The following is a 16,448-nucleotide window of genomic DNA, read 5'->3' as shown; positions in this document are numbered from 1 at the left end:
AGGTCAAATCTGACCTGCAGGCTGTAGTTTGTTGATCCCCGGTCTAGACGATGCTTAAAATATAGTAGAAATTCAATAAATGTGTGACTAAGTAAAACTCTAAATATAGGAAAGTTTACTCTTTAAGGTTAAGGCACCAAGAACCCCAGTGAACCAGTGACCTTTATTTATTTGTATAAATATGACACTTGCCACTTATAAAGCACTTTATCATTCACAAAATGAGGTAGGATCTCAATGTGGGTCTGTGTCCTGGTTTGTGTCACATCAGTTGGCAAGATCCTGCTGCTTTACTGGGTTTATTACTTTGGGAAGAAAGGTTTGGGATAACAGAGTTGCTTTTTAATCTATCTTTGTGCTCTATCATTCTCATCTCCCAGAGTGCAGGTGACAGTGACATCTTCTCTTATAACTCCCTGTAGTTAGAACAGCGACAGCTCACTAATAAAAGTTGTTGAGGCACACTGACTAAACTTCCTCCAGCGTGAGCAACACGAGCTTTGTTCCTCCAAAGTGATAATCACCAGTCACATCTTTGGGCAGCAACTCCCCAAACAGTCAGTAAATAGGACAAAAGAAAAAGCCATAATCCAAGGCAATAAATAGTATTTCACAGCCACAAGCTGAGTCACAAAAGCCCAAGAAAAATCAATAGTCCAGAAAGCATTTTTGGACCTGATCCCAGCCTTTGGGGAATGAAGATAATTCTACTATTTCTTTTTAGACTTCTTCATGGGAATGTCAGAATTAATCTCCAAGGAACTGCCACTATTATGTCTCTTACCAAAAGTTTCCGAAGTGAACTTCATTACTTTATAGAACGTTCTTCCCAAAGTGAGAACCTCAACTTCTAGACAGAAGTTGAGAAGATGCAAGAAGAAGCTGAAATGTCAAGTGCTTTCTGTTTTAAAGTGGATTTTCTGTTATATTTGTAAGATAGTACAAAAATGTGCTGCTCAGTCACCATGTCCAGAGTAAAGGAAGACAAGCTAAATGGGCTAAAGTAGCCCTGGAAAAAATTCCTTGCTGAGCCAAAATCCTGTCAGTAGGGAGTGGAAAGAAGAAAGATGTGAAACATAATAAATAAAATGAGAAAGAACACAAAGTGCCAATTCATAAAAGAGGAAATAAAACTGATAAACAAAAATATGAGGAAATGTTTAACCTCATTGGCAACCAAATAAATAAAAATCAAAGCAACACACTGCTTCTTACTTATCAAACTGGCAAACATTTTCCAAGTAACAATGTCCTGAGTTCCAGGACACAGTGAGCCGGGCATCACTGAGCACAGCTGGTCAGGCTTAAGATGGTCAAAGCCCTTCCAAAACTGCTGACAGATGCCCTGGAAGCTTTGATGCTCATCCCTTTGTACAAAGAGAGACCATTTCTGGACATTTAATTTCAGGAAACAATCCTAAATATTAAAAATGTTTTGTGTATGAAATGGAGTTTTGTATCTAGAATAACAAAAGACAGGAAATACCCTAATTATCAATAGCAGCAAAATGAGGATTAAGGAAACTATGGTGAATCTACAGAGTGGAACATCATCTAGCTTTTTAAATGATGTTTACAAAGGCTACTGGAAAATGTTTATGATGTATGAAATTAAATAAGCAGATTACAAAACTACATACTATCTGATTATAAATATGTTTTAAGTATGTGCATATAAAAAAGTTATTAGCAGTAGTTAAGTTATAGGCTTTTTGGCTGATTTTTAAAAGTTGTTTTTCTCTTGATTTCACTCTATTTTCCAAACTTACTATAATGAATAATGAAAAAATAATTCGCAGGGAGGAAAAAGTATACAAGATCCTTCCTAGGCTATTAACACTCCAAGATAGGAACTCAGTCTTTTCTTTTTTATTTTAAATCAGTTCAGGGCCCAAGCAGGTGCTAAATAAATTATTGTTAAACTGAACCAGGCATTTGTAGTGTCAAATTAATTAAACCAGGAGGCCATTAGACAGAGGTAGCCCTAAAGCCCTGGTGGCCTACATAGGCAAACCAAAATCTAAGACTGTAAATGCCTCAAGAATACAAAATCAAAATTTTAAGGATAACTGATCACAAACAGCCAACTAGTCTTTATACCGCTTATATTAGGTTAGTGGTACTGGAGACTTCTCTTTAACTTAATTACCTCTTAAAAGACCCTGTCTCCAAATACAGTTACATTCTGAGGTACTGGGAGTTAGGGCTTCAAATTAGGCAATCAAATAATTTCCTTCTTTTGCTTCCGTACCTTTCTATGTAAGGCTTTCCCCTGGAACCTGTCAAGGAGTGTTCCTAACCACTTCCGGTTGGGCTCTGCCCAATTCATGTCAATTTTTGTTCAAATAGACTCTTAAAAATGTTACTATGCCCCAGTTTATCTTTTAACAGTTCAATACTTTAAATAATCAGACATATATACTATCCTCAGGAACTAAGAATCTAGTGGTAAAATTTACTAGTAGCAGAAATCTTAACATTATATTCCAAGTAGAGCCTTTGATATAGTCCAGTGTTTCTGAACTGAAGGTCATAATCTCAAGGACATATACTAAAGAATTCCACAAGTACAGGAGAATGGAATTCAGGGCTGTGTCACAGGCCTGACTGAGCTCATGGCGAGTGAAACTATTTCAAATCAATACATAGTCATGGCACCATCTTTACAAGTCTGGCCTATTGAGTCTCTGGTAGAGGTGATATGGATCTGGGGTCTCTAAAATGACTTCTCCCAGAGAGGTCAAGTCTTTCAAAATCAGCAGGAAAGTAAACATACTAGAAAACCCTAAAGGAAATCTCTGAAAGTGTTAGGCATTCATACATGACGGCAATAGTGTGGGGCCTGAAATGGGAACAATGTGTAAGTGGTCAACCCTAAATACTCCATTTTTGTATTGTATCAGAAAGGAAGTGTCATGTTGGGGAAGAACTTCCTTCATTCTAATAAGTCCCCAAAATACAACGGCACACAACAATGGTGGTTTATAACATGTCACATAATGCCAGTTTCTGAAGTAGGAAATGCCAGCAGAAAAAGGCTAATGTTCACTTCTGTGGAGAGTCCCTACCACAAGTCCCTTACTTTTATTTCTTGAAATAGGCTCAGGAATCAATTAAACAACAGGGACTAGAAATAAAAATAAAATAAAATGTTTCCTATGGTTAAAATAAAATTAATATTTTAATAAGTAATAATTTAATAATTTTTGTTATTGCTTTGGGAAACAAATTTTCCTACTACAAATATAAATTCTTTCCCAAAAATATGTTTTAATGATAAAGATGTTATCTGGTTTGACTTAGATTTAAAATCCATATGTCAAGGAAATCTCTATTGATAGTTTTAAGCATATTGCCCCTTATAAGTTGTAACTTGTTTCTTTGTTTATGACATATTATTTACTTTGTTGGGCACTACCAGTCTGCCCACGAATTACCAAGAAATTTTGGTCTTATATGTCATCATCTGTTTTTTAGATATGCTTATATTACTCTCCAGCTATAAATTAGGTATTTGAGGAAGAGTATTAATTCTTTGCCTTATTTCATATAATATCTATTTTTCATAGTAATTTATTTCTATTTCCATTAGCATCCAACACAAGTTAAAACACTTTAAGCCAAAGAGTTGCTTATTGGCAGTTTCATGGCCCTCTGTCATGGGCTAAATTGAGCCCCCCAAAAATTCATAAGTTGAAGCCCTAACTCCCAGTACCTCAAAATGTAACTGTATTTGGAGACAGGGTCTTTTAAGAGGTAAACAAGTCAAAGTGAAGTCTCCAGGTTGGTCCCTAACCCAGTATAAGTGGTATCTTCATAAGCAGAGGAAACTAGGACACAAACATGCACAGAGGGAAGATCATGTGAAGACACAGGGAGAAGATGGCCATTCACAAGCCAAGAAGAGAGACCTCAGAAGAAATCAAAATTGCTGATACCTTGATCTCAGACTTCTAGCCTCCAGAACCATGAGAAAAGAAATTTCTGTTGTTTAAACCCCCCAGTCTATGGTGCTTTGTTAAGGCAACCCCACCAAAATAACACAGCCTCTATCTAAAATGCTATTATAGCATATCTTATTCTTATCTCTTCTATTTAATATTAACAGAAAAAAAAGTGATTCTTAAGATATATATTCAATCATTCAACAAATACTCGTTGAGCATCTACTATGTGTAAGTGCTGGGATATGTCATTAACAAATAAAACCTCAGGTCTCATGACGTTTACAGACTAGTAACAAAGGAGTTATTATTATTATGGAATTGTTCTTCATTTCAGAAATAGACCTTCTACATTGAACTACTAGAACTCTTCAGAGAGAATGAGCTAGGAAATGCAAATTGAAAAAATAAAATAAATATAAGCCTAACATTTTAATTTTACATCATTATATTACTGGAAGCCCTGTGCAACGGTTGGATCTTTTGGGAAGCAGTTGCTGAAAGAGTTAAGAGTACAAGAGGTCTATTGGAGAGTATAGCTCATGAATGATCAAAGAGAAAGGATGGAGATTGGGAAAAGAAAGCCTCTAAACTATGATCCTGAGGAAGAAGCAGGAATGGGAACAGGGAGCCTCAGACCACAGAGTAGACCAAACAAAGTCTTGGCCAACCCAAATGGAAGCTCCAGAGGAATAAGTACCTGTTAGAGAAGTCACACATTGGACAGAAATGGATAAGCCATGGTATTCTGACATTGCTCCATCATTGTCTGGGGTTGCCTGGAAGAGCCAGCATAGTGGCCTCTGCTAGAAAGTTGGGGGGAGGGGGCCTAAAGGTACTCACACCTGGAAACTTTCAGCTAATTGGGTTCAGGGCAAGTTCTTTCTTGAAGGAAGTTCTGAGCAGCACCTCCATGACTGTTGCAGACTTCAAAAGTAAAATAGGAATCTGGTTCTCTAGAAAGGTTTTTAAAAGTCAGTACGAATGTCCCTCAGCAAGTGCTTGCATAGCCAAAATCGAGATCTTTAAGGAAACGCATTTTTAACACCCATTATAACTTTAACTTGCTAAATATTTATATAGTGGAAAGGAGATCTAAATTTTAAATTTTAGTTAAAGTGTGATATGCCCTTATAGGCAAAAGCAATTCTGCATAAATAAATAAATAAATAGATAGATAGATAGATAGATAGATAGATAGATAGATAGATAAATAAATAAGCTTTTGAGTGCAACATTAAGAGTTGGAATTAAAGGGAACCCTCGTGCACTGTTGGTGAGATTACAAATTGGTGCAGCCACTATGGAAAACAGTATGGAGTTTCCTGAAAAAAATTAAAAATAGAACTACCTTATAACCCAGCAATTCTACTTCTGGGTATTTATTGGAAGAAATTCAAAACACTAATTCGAAAAGATATACACACCTATGTTCATTGCAGCATTATTTACAATAGCCAGGATATAGAAGCAACCTACTTGTCTATCAATAGATGATCATCTAAAGAAGATGTGATACATAAATACAATGGAATATTACTTGGCCATAAAAAAAATGAAGTCTTATATTTGCAACAACATGGATGGACCTAAAGGGTGTTACGCTAAGTGAAATAAGTCAGAGAAAGGCAAATACAACATGACTTCACCTATATGTGGAATCTAAAGGAGAAAATAAGCAAACAAACAAAACGGAAATAGACTCATAGATACAGAGAACAAACTGATGATTACCAGATGCGGGGCGGGGGGGTGGGTACTAGGTAAAAAGGTGAAGGGATTAAGAAGTACAAATTGGTTGTTACAAAATAGTCATGGGAATGTAAATCAAAAAATAGAGAATATAGTCAATAATATTGTAATAACTATGTACATAGTACGAGGTGAATACTAGACTTATCAGGGGGAGCACTTTGTAAATTATATAAATGTCTAACCACTATACTATACACTTGAAACTAATGTAAAATAATATTGAATGTCAAGTGCAATTGAAATATTTTTTAAAAGATTTGGAATCTAAAGAAGTCAAATATTTGTAGCTATGGCTTTTATCTATTCATTTATTCATTCATTCATTCATTCGTCCCATTATTACATGCCAGGCGCTGTGCTAAGTGCTGAACACAGCAAAACATACATAATTCCCTGCTCATATGGACCTAGAGTAGGAGAGCTAAACATTAAATAACCAGGGCAATAAATGCATATTTATACACTGAGCTTAGTACTCTGAAAGAAACAAAAGAACTTGACCTAAACTGACTTAGAGCTAGGTCAGGGAAGGAATCCCTAAGATTGTGCTGGCATTGGAAGGATGGATGTGTTTGGAAAGAATAAGGGGTGCAGGAAATGATGGCATGCAGGATATGTGCAAAGGCCCTGAGGCAGAAAGAAATCAGAAACGCTAAGACTATGTGGCCATATCTCTAAGACTGAGAGAGAAGTGCTGCCAGATAAGGCTAGGGATTCAAGGCAGGGGTCAGACCTACTTGAGTAGAAACATCTCATGAGGCACCAAGGGCTTTGATCTTTGCTCTAAGAGCAAAAAAAGTTTTAAAGCTGGGATGGGTAACATGACTAGGTTTGTGTTTGGAAATGATAATTCTGCCTGTAGTATGAGGAAGAAATTAAAATGGGCCTGAGTGGATTTGGGACAGCCACTTAGCCAGAGAGCATGTGGTCCAGGTGAGAGATGATGGTCCCGGTAACTGATCGCTGTTTCTTTCACCTGGACAACATGGATTCCAAAATAAGTACTCTGGGAAGGATGCTGTGAAAGAGGAGACACGACCTTGTTCATCATTAAAATGAAAAAATCATGGGAGCTGCAAAATAGATACATGAAATGACTTAATTCTTCCAGGTTTTCTTGCCAAAGTTTTAGTTTTCCACTGTTGCTTCAAATCCAGTGTGTCCAAAACAGAAAGGGTCCCCTGTTAACTAGATCTGTGTCCAGACCACCTTTTTCCATTGCCACACTATCCTGTCTCCTCATCTTTGACTTGTGAAACCTGGATACCACCTGTGTTTTCTCTCCTTCATCTCTATGTTCGGTCTGTTGCTCATTGGCTTGGGCAGGACAGAATCACACCCAGATCTTCTGGCTCCTTCCACCACATTCTGTGTCCTGCTCCAGGGACAGGGCCATATCCAGGTCTCTGTCCAGAGAAATTATGGTTTACAGGAACAGGTTGGACAGAACTTAGTTTTCCCATTCTATTTCATCAGGGGTAGGAGGAGGGGCTTAGGCTTAAACCTCTTCCCTTTCATGAAAGTTTCCTGTACACTGGTTGCCCCATGTTCTTAAATCCAACAGCCCACACTGTGCAATTTACTTCTGAATCACTATCTTGTTCTTTAACTGGCTTCAGTTTCCCAATCAGTGAAATGAGAGTTTTAGATGAGATTTTTAGAAAAACCAATCTTCAAACTAAATCTTATGTGGACACTCAGCATGTAAAACTAGTTTTGGAAAAAATAAATAAATAAAACTACAATATTTTATATTTTATTAAATAAGTGGTAGTAGACCTGAAAAAATTTCTTTATGCCCCCCACTTTCTAGCTACTCCTAAGGCACCTCATTTGAAGAGTATAAGAAGCCTAACCTAAGAATCACTAGTCTGGAATGGCTTTAAAGTCTCTTTTAGCTCTAAAATTCTATGGTTCATCATTTCCTAAACATCACTTGGTCTTACCCTTTCCTCTTGATTCTCAATGCAACTTAGTTCGGGCGTTGTCGCCTCTATCCTGGAATATTACAAATCGATTTCCCTGTACCACCAGCATACTGGGTTGAATAGTGTCTCTCAAAAACTCATGTCCATCTGGAGCCTCAGAATATGACCTTATTTGGAAATAGGTTTTTTATAGGTGTAATTAGTTAAGATGAGGTCATATTGGGATAGATTAGGCCATAAATCCAATATGATTGCTGCCCTCATAAGAACAGAAGAGACACAGAGAGAACTCACCCAGGGAGAATGCCATGTAACAACAGAGGCTGGATTGGAGGGATGCTGCCACAAGCCAACAAACTCCGAGGATTGTGGCAACCACCAGAAGCTAGAAGAGGCCAGGAAGTATCCTCCCCTAGAGACTTGGCCTCTCTGACCTCTTGATTTCAGACTTCTGACCTCCATAACTGTGAGAGAATATGTTTTGGTTGTTTTAAGTCCCCCAGTTTGTGGCAATTTATTACAGCAGCCCTGTGAACCTAATACACCAGTCTCTCTCCAACTAAAATTCATTTCACATATTTTTTCCAGATAAATATTCCTTAATCTCTGCTCTCATCATATTCCGTATCTCCTTGTTTCATTTCAGGAAGCATTCGGTTTATTGAGCACTATGTAAAAGGCACCATGATAATGCTGAGTGTCTGGAGGTAAGTGAACAACGCCAACATGGCCTCTGCCTCCAGGGAGCTTCCAGTCTAGTGAGGAAGACAGACATTGAACAAACGTAGCCTCTGTCTAATGTGTAATTGTAAATTGTATGATGTACTATAAACGAAAAGAATAGGTTGTTATGAAATACTGTTAGAGAGCTGAGGAAGAGAGGTTTAAGCCGATACCTGCAAAGTGACTAAGTGCCAACCCAACAAACGATAAAGGTAAAAACTTTCCTAGGAGAGACAACCTGTTAGCAAAAGCCTGAGGTAGGAAAGAGCTGGGATGTTTGAGGAACTGAAATAGAAAGAAGGTCACTGTGGCTGAAGACTGGTGTGAGCAAGGAGAAAGTGACACAGGATGAGGTTGGAGAAGAAAGCAGAAACGTGGTCATGGAGGGTCAAGTTCAGGACTTAGGGCTTAATCTTAATAAAATGAGAAGGCAATGAAATGTTTCAAACAGGAACATGGTATGATGCATTTAAATTTTTAAAGCTGTCTCTTGCTGCAGTCTAGAGAAGGATTGTATGAAGTCAAAATCAGAATAAGGTCATCATTTGGGAGGTAATGCAGAAGCTGTGTATGGATTTGGGTTGTGGGTGGATTTGAGATAAATTTTCTGGTACAGTCAACAGGACTTACTGATAAAGTAGATCTGAAGAAGGATGGGTTATCAACAAGTTTCTGGTTCGAGAAATTATGTAATAAAAATACTGTTTACTGAGATAGGGAAAACTGGGTACACTAGTTAGGAGTACAGTCTAAGCTGCTATACAAAATGCTCATAAAGCATACTGGCTCAAAGAATATGGAACCATTTCTCTCTCACATAATAAGCCATAGATAGGGAGTTTAAAGTTGGTAGGACAGCTTTGCCATCCTAAACGCAAGTTTCTATCTTCAGATATAAATTAGCTGTTCCAGCTTCTACTACATCCCAGTCAGTACAATTTTGGGACTAACAACTATAAGTGGTACGCATGACTTCTGTCAACATCTCAGTGATCAGAGCCTAGCTACATGACCACACCTAACTGAAATGGAGGTTATGAAATATAGCCTTTGGCTGGACAACCAAATGCCAAGCTAAAATTGGTAAATTCTTTTATTAAAGGAAGAAGAATATAAAGGATGTTAATGAACAACCAGCAGCCTCAGCCACAAAGGAGTAATTAATAAGTAAATAAGAATGATGAATTCATAAGTGAGAGATTCCTGTAGGATATCTAAGTGGAGATGTCAAGTAGGTAAATGGAAATTAGGGTATGAGGAGCTCAAAGAGTAGGGTGAGACCAGAAATATGTATTTAGGAGTTATCTAAAGGCAGATTGCATTTAAAGTTCTGAGTCTAGATTAAATCAAGTACAGTAGGTAGAGAAGAGGGCCAAGGACTGAACCCTGAGGGCCTTTACACTTAGAAATTGAGTAGAGAAGGATGATTTTGCAAAGGAGACTGAGAAGACCAGTGAGGTAAAGGAAAGGCCAAAAAAATGTGTGGCCTTATGGAAGCTCAGAGCAGAGAGCATTTCCAGAAAGATGGCCCATTGTATAACATTATATAACATCAGAAGCTTCTGATTAGCACATTATACAATATGCTAATCGTAATATGAGGATACAGACACTGATAATATATCTCTGCTGCCTTTTCTACTTTCTACTTTCCTTCAAAGTCTTTAGAATCTGTTCTTAGCCTATCTATCTAAATTTATTTCTCTCTACTTCTCATTCTAAAATCATGTCCATATTCTCAGAGACCCTAAACATGTCAATGGTTCCCACCTTTGAGCATACTCTTCCTTCAATTTGGAAGTTATCTAGTTACCTAAGTTATCTAGTTACCTAAGTTATCCCCATTCTTCAAGGCTCCTCACTCATGAAGCCATCTTTAGAGCCCACAAATGAACACTAAACTGTTTTCTCATTGCATTTTATGTGTTATTTGTTGTAACTCCTAAAAGTAGAAACCACATTACATTTATTTCACACCTCCAACAAGCTAATAGGGTTAGCCGGGTATCTAAGCTAATAGTACCCAAAATTTATTGATGAAGGTACAAATATTATACTTTCTGGATACAATAATTCAAAATAGATTCTTACCATTTTCAGATGTAGGACTTTTGGGATTATCTGATTCAAATCTCCAAATTACACATGAAAAATCGAAAGTCAAAGAAACATGAAAATGTCTTCTCTGTATTTAAAACAGAATGCAAGTTAATATTCAATCACCCTCCTCATCTATGAGCACCATTGAAACACTGTGCCCCACTAATTGCACTTTTTTATCAATCATCCCTTTGGTTCAGTTCCTTCTATGTTTCCCCATCAAGCATCTGTTAAGTACCTGGTAAGTGTCAGGCTCTGTGATTATGAACAAGACAAAGTCTTGCCCTTGGGGACTCTGTAAATATAGAAACTGGAGTATGTATTGATTTCTCCTTCCTGACGTCCAGCTATGTGCCCATTTTCCAAGGAACACTGAAGTACATGCACAGACATAAAATAAAGCCCCATCTTTATTGATTCAGTTAATAAAAACAACAGGTTCACCTGCATAAGCTGACTTTCACCCACCTCACTACAATCCCTTGGCTCATATGCTGTAAGCTGTGCTAAATTTAGTGTAAATTATATTGAGTATATAAACGTCTTTAACATTTGGAGGTGTCGAGTTCTTCTCTAATTCAAATAGACATCTATAGACTTTACTGAATGTCAATTATCCATATAATGATTTATAAATAAATGTTTGCTGTGGACCAGAGATGTTCTTAACCAGCTTTTAATCATCTCAGTATTTGTTTTCAGAACTGTAGAAAGGCAATTGAAGTGTATGTGCAGCTCAAAGATAAGGGAAAACTTATTAAACACTGGAAAAGTGCCAAGGAAGGATCAGGACTCTCCTTGCTAGGAAATCCTTATGAACGCTTTAAGAAGCCTTTCTAAAGCTGTGTAGTGCTAGTTTACACTGTCTCAGATGTGGTTCACAGAAAGTAGACAGTCGGATAACAGTGGTAGCTCCAAAGTCCAGAATCACTCATACACATGGGCTACTGGGACCCCTTGTCCTGTAGAGGACCTCACTGGCAAGGAGTCCATGGGATCAAAAGGGAATGCCCACCATCACATGTGCCTCAGGTGCCCTAGACCATGCCCTCACACCTAGGACCTTGTAAGTCCATGCCCTTGGCACCCAGGACCTCAGAAGTCCATGCCATAACAGCCCTGTGTCTACTGCCAGGGCCTCTTCTCTGGGTCACCCTTCTTAGGGCAGAATATGTCACCAATATCCACATTCTTAGGCCCAAGGGCAGCCAAGGCACAACTTTTGGTGGTGGGCGTGAGGGTGAGAAGGCCTTGAGGTATGGGATGGAGCTGGGAGTGGACAGAAAAAAGTGGCCTGCTGCCTCCATTTGCACTTTCACCCAGACCCCCAGAGGCCAGGGGTAGGCCAGTTCAAACCCTTGTAAAAGAAGTTGCATTATAAAAACTCTTTGTGCTCTGTGCTATATAACTCTACATGACTAATTCCCTGCAGGGTTACTCCAAGCAGGCGACAGCTATGGCAGAGAGTCTGCTGAGGAAAGGGCATCCTGAGATTCACCCACTTTGGTACTTCATCATTGGTGGAGGTGGAAACGAGACTCTCCCATGCAGGCATGGAAGTATGTGGGATGTAGGTTTTGCTTAAGGACTGAAGGTTGCACATTGATCTTCATATCCACTTAGCTCTGCCCAACAAGCCCAAATCCAAATTAGCTGGTAGATGTGTGTGACAGAATGTTGATTGTATGTTGAATTGTTTTCTTAAAAATATTTTTAGAGTCAAGGTTCATAATTTAAATTAGATATTTAAACCATTACTTTCGAAATCAACTTAAATTTTGGCCAAGATGTTTATTCTGCTATACTGGGGCAGCATGCGATTTTCAGCCCTTAAAAGAAGTCCTTTAGTTGCCCCAGCAATTAAGCAATTATTAAGCTGTTATTCTTATTTTTAATAATAATAACACCTATTTTTTATTTGTTCTTCCATCATCCTTCTCCACCACTTCTTTTCCTCTAGTGACTCTGCACAAACGGCTAGAGTACACATGCTAATGAGTTGGCCAGGCACTTAAGGATCTTAATCCCAAATCATAAAGACCCTAAGAAGGACCTCAGCTGCCATCCATAAATTTATATTCAAAAGCAAGATAAAAGTGGAATTAATTCAGCACAGAGCTAGCACAGTGGAGGATGGGGAGGAATTAAGTGTCAATTCAAAATATTTACGTGTGTCCCTACCCTTCTCAAGTTCATAATTTCTGCACATGCTTAATAGGTCATTTCATAGTTAATGCTTCTTCTTTCTAGGAATGACTTCATAAAACCCCTTAAATCCAGTTATCTCGGATGATTGGGGAATCGAAACATGGAGGTAACTCCTTACTTTCTCTAATTGGAATGGCTAATTTAGCCATAACAGCAGTTTCATCCAGATGCTCAGATTGGTTCAGAGTATGAAATCTGTAGTGAGGGATTTACTCAGGATGCTGAACAAAGAAAGCCATCATTAACTGTGGTCGAGGGGGAAAAAAGTATTCTAATTAGTGTTAATATCCTCCTGCTGAGCTTCCTGTCATCCACATTTTGTTCCTGTCCTTCGGCTTTTCCAGGATCTGATGTCCTGGCTACTTACAAGCAAGGGTCAGGGCACTGATATGAACAAATGCTGAGTGTGCTATCCAAAGCAAAAGAGTGAGATTAAAAATACTACCTACATTGACTTTCCAGAATAAGATCTTTATAAAAGTTTGCTAAGCAAATGTAAGTCTAATGCACTCAATTTATAAACCCCATAATAACAGGTAGTAATTGAATAAAAGCATGAGAAGACTATGTGGAACATTTTCTTCAAACATTTGAATTGCAAGTAAGGCTTGTCTGCAAATGAATCTGAAACATTTGGATACCCATTAAGGTCTGAGATTTCTCAACAATAAATTTAGACTCCAGGGGAGACTGGCATAAGTCAGTGTTTAATAAATCCCATTTGACAAATCAATGACAGGAAGAGGTGCAGGTGGGCCTGCCTCTGGATTCCTTTCTTTTCACTCACCCCATGAAGTCAGTGCCCTGATGGGCTGATATGAAAGCCAGATAAATGGCCCAAAAGACAGACTAAGGAAGAGAAATTTGATATGCAAGCCCTGCATAGAAAGGAAGAGTAAAAAGAGAGATGCTAGCAAACAATAAATTTCCAAGGAAACCGGCACACGCTGTCTTTTAAAAATTGAGAGATTTAACCCATCCAGCGGAATCCCTCCATCAAGGTTTTCTGAGTACTAGGCACTCTGCCAGCTACGTATTTTATGTCACATACATGCAACATATATGGTTCATGGTCAGAGTCAGGTTCAAAGGGAAACCATGTCAGCAGTTATCTGGGAGGGGTAATCTGAGCAGAGAAAAGGAAGTTTCTCCCCATCTTCTTTCCCCTCTTCCCTCCTCCTAAAGTAAAAATGACTATAATTTGTGACAATGACAAAATTGTCTGAAACATCTAGTGATGGGCTTCCGCACATGCTACCCCAAAACATAGCACATCGGCATATTGAATATTTTAAGCTGAAGGAGTTTGAGATAACAGCAGAAGCCAGAACGTCACTCTGACCTTCCCCCACCACCACCATTCTCCCCTGAAACAGGTCATAAAACCCACAGGGGAGAGATGCCCTCCCTATTTCCAGAGAAAGGGAGCACCCTTATCTCCAAAGACAAAAAAAAGGACACCGAGAAGAACCCAAACAAACCTTGCTAGGTTTCCTCCAGTTTACTACGCTTACCTCGTAGTCTTTGCCTCATCACATTTCTATCCAACTGTCTACTTTTAATCAAACCTGGTAGAAAAACACTCAGAGTGAACCATTTCTTCAGATCTCCATTACTTTATGAAGGTTCCCACGTCATGTAAAACTTAAGTTAAATAAATTTATATCTTTTTCTCCTGTTTATATGCTTTTGTCAGTTTAGTTTTCAGACCCAACCAGAGACTCTAAGAGGGTAAAGAGAAACTTTTTTCCTCCTTCACAGGGAAAACACAAAGAGCCAAGGATACATTAGCCAATATATGTGATATCTATTTTCTAAGCTCTTTGCTCATCTAGCCTCACTACAAGTGATATTAATAAAATCCATTCATTCTTTCATTCAGTCAGTATTTATTGAGAGCCCACTGTGAGCTCTCAACTTTTAGGCTGTCAGAATTTAAAGGTGAGTAAGATAGCCAAGATCCCTTCTTATCCTCATGGAGCTTCTATACTGGAAATGAAGATAGTAAATAAATAAACCAATAAGCAAACGAGATCACTTTTGCTTGTGGTATTAGGAAGAAAGTAGAACAATAATGTAAAAGAGAATGGCTGAGCAAGATAATGAAGATATTTAAGATCTATCTCTCAGCAAATATATATCATGTGCTCAATCGGTTAGCTTTTACAGCATAACAAATCACTGCAAACTTAGTAGCTTACAACAATCAACATTTCTTTAGTTCGTACTCCTTTGGGTGACCTTTTGGGTTCGGCCCAGCTGTACAATTCTTCTGGTCTCATCTAGACTCACTCATGTATATGTGATCAGCTACTGGTCATTTAGGCAGCTATACTTCTGGGGTTTGGCTGGTTGTCAGTTGAGATGATGAGACCAACCAGGCCTTGTAACTCTCACTCTCCAGCAGGCCAGCCTGAGTTCATTCACATGGACGCTTTTCAGGGTCCAAGAGGAATAGCAAAAGTATATAAGGACTCTTGAAGTCCTGCCTTACAACTAACGTCATATAGCTTCAGCCAACATTGTATGGCCAAAGCAAGTCCCAAGGCCAGGAACTGCAAAGGGATAGAGGAAGGGGAAGAATTATTGAGTTTTTGCAGTCTAATACAGGTGCTACAGGTAACCTAGCTAACTGAGAATATAGTGGTGAACAAAACATGCATGACCTCTGTTTTTTTATCTATGACTTGTGCTACTGGGGAAAGTGCCTGCCCACAGCTCCAAGAGAATGGATACAGAATGGTTGTTTACCTGTGGGATCTGAATGTTGATTTCATTAATTGGTACTTGGCACCTGAGATAGAGATTCTGCCTGCTCAACATGGGACCTATTAACACGCCTTATTGTGAATAGAACTAATTACTAAAATTGGATTCTAACCAAGCCATACTCAGTCACTTCTCTACAGAGTGCCAATCCTATCGAGCAAAGGATGGCCACAACTCTGTCAAAATCTTATTTTCTTCGAAGACAAAGTCATTTGCTCATTCATTCGTTGCCTCAGACTCTCTATTGCATCTGGTGCCCTTGGACCGGAATTATTTGTCCAGAAGATGACTTTTGCCACCGTGGCTTTCTCCTAATAAATGGCTTCTAACCAACATGCGGCAAGCTGAAGAGCCAGAAGCCCCAGCCAAGGCCTGTTGGTCGTCCACCTTCCAGATGTCAAAGCCCAGAGACAGAAGGTGATTGTCTCCAAATGGCCTCATCCTTTGGCACTGCGGGAGAGCAGCCATGTGGTAGACATGACAGACCCCACTCTGCCAAGACCATGCAGAGCTTTGCCATGGCGCCAAAATTTGGAAGAGAAAATTGTCACATTCTGGCAGAAAGGCTAAGCAAAGCTTTTCCTGCACCTCATCTCAATTTGTCTTCCTGGAAAATGGGGCTGCTACCACTATATTCGTATTCCCAGATTTTTCAGAATACATGCCCTATGTGTCTGTCCACCTTACACTGTCAGTCGGCAAACTTTTATGAAGTGCCATATTAGGGTAACATGTCCCTGTCCTTAAGGCACTTGTTGGCCTGTAGAAGTGTACAATGAAGCTTCTTAAAGTCTGGGGCTGCAGTAATTAAATGGTTTTCTTTAGTGTCATACAGACAAAGCAGGCTTGTAAAAAACATGGATATTGCTAATTATGATGTTAATCCCTTCTGTGACTTAAAATAAAGACCTCCTTTGAACTGAAGGTATTAATGTTGCCATTAATGAAGAATTTTTATGCCAAAATTCTTCAGTCAGTGGTTTAAAGTTTTGGAAAGATCCTAACTGTAGAGTTACTCCTT

The sequence above is a fragment of the Pteropus medius genome, unplaced genomic scaffold (genome assembly GCF_902729225.1).
Source record: "Pteropus medius unplaced genomic scaffold, Ma_sr-lr_union100, whole genome shotgun sequence".
Lineage (NCBI taxonomy): Eukaryota > Metazoa > Chordata > Mammalia > Chiroptera > Pteropodidae > Pteropus > Pteropus medius.
This window is presented reverse-complemented; position numbering follows the sequence as displayed.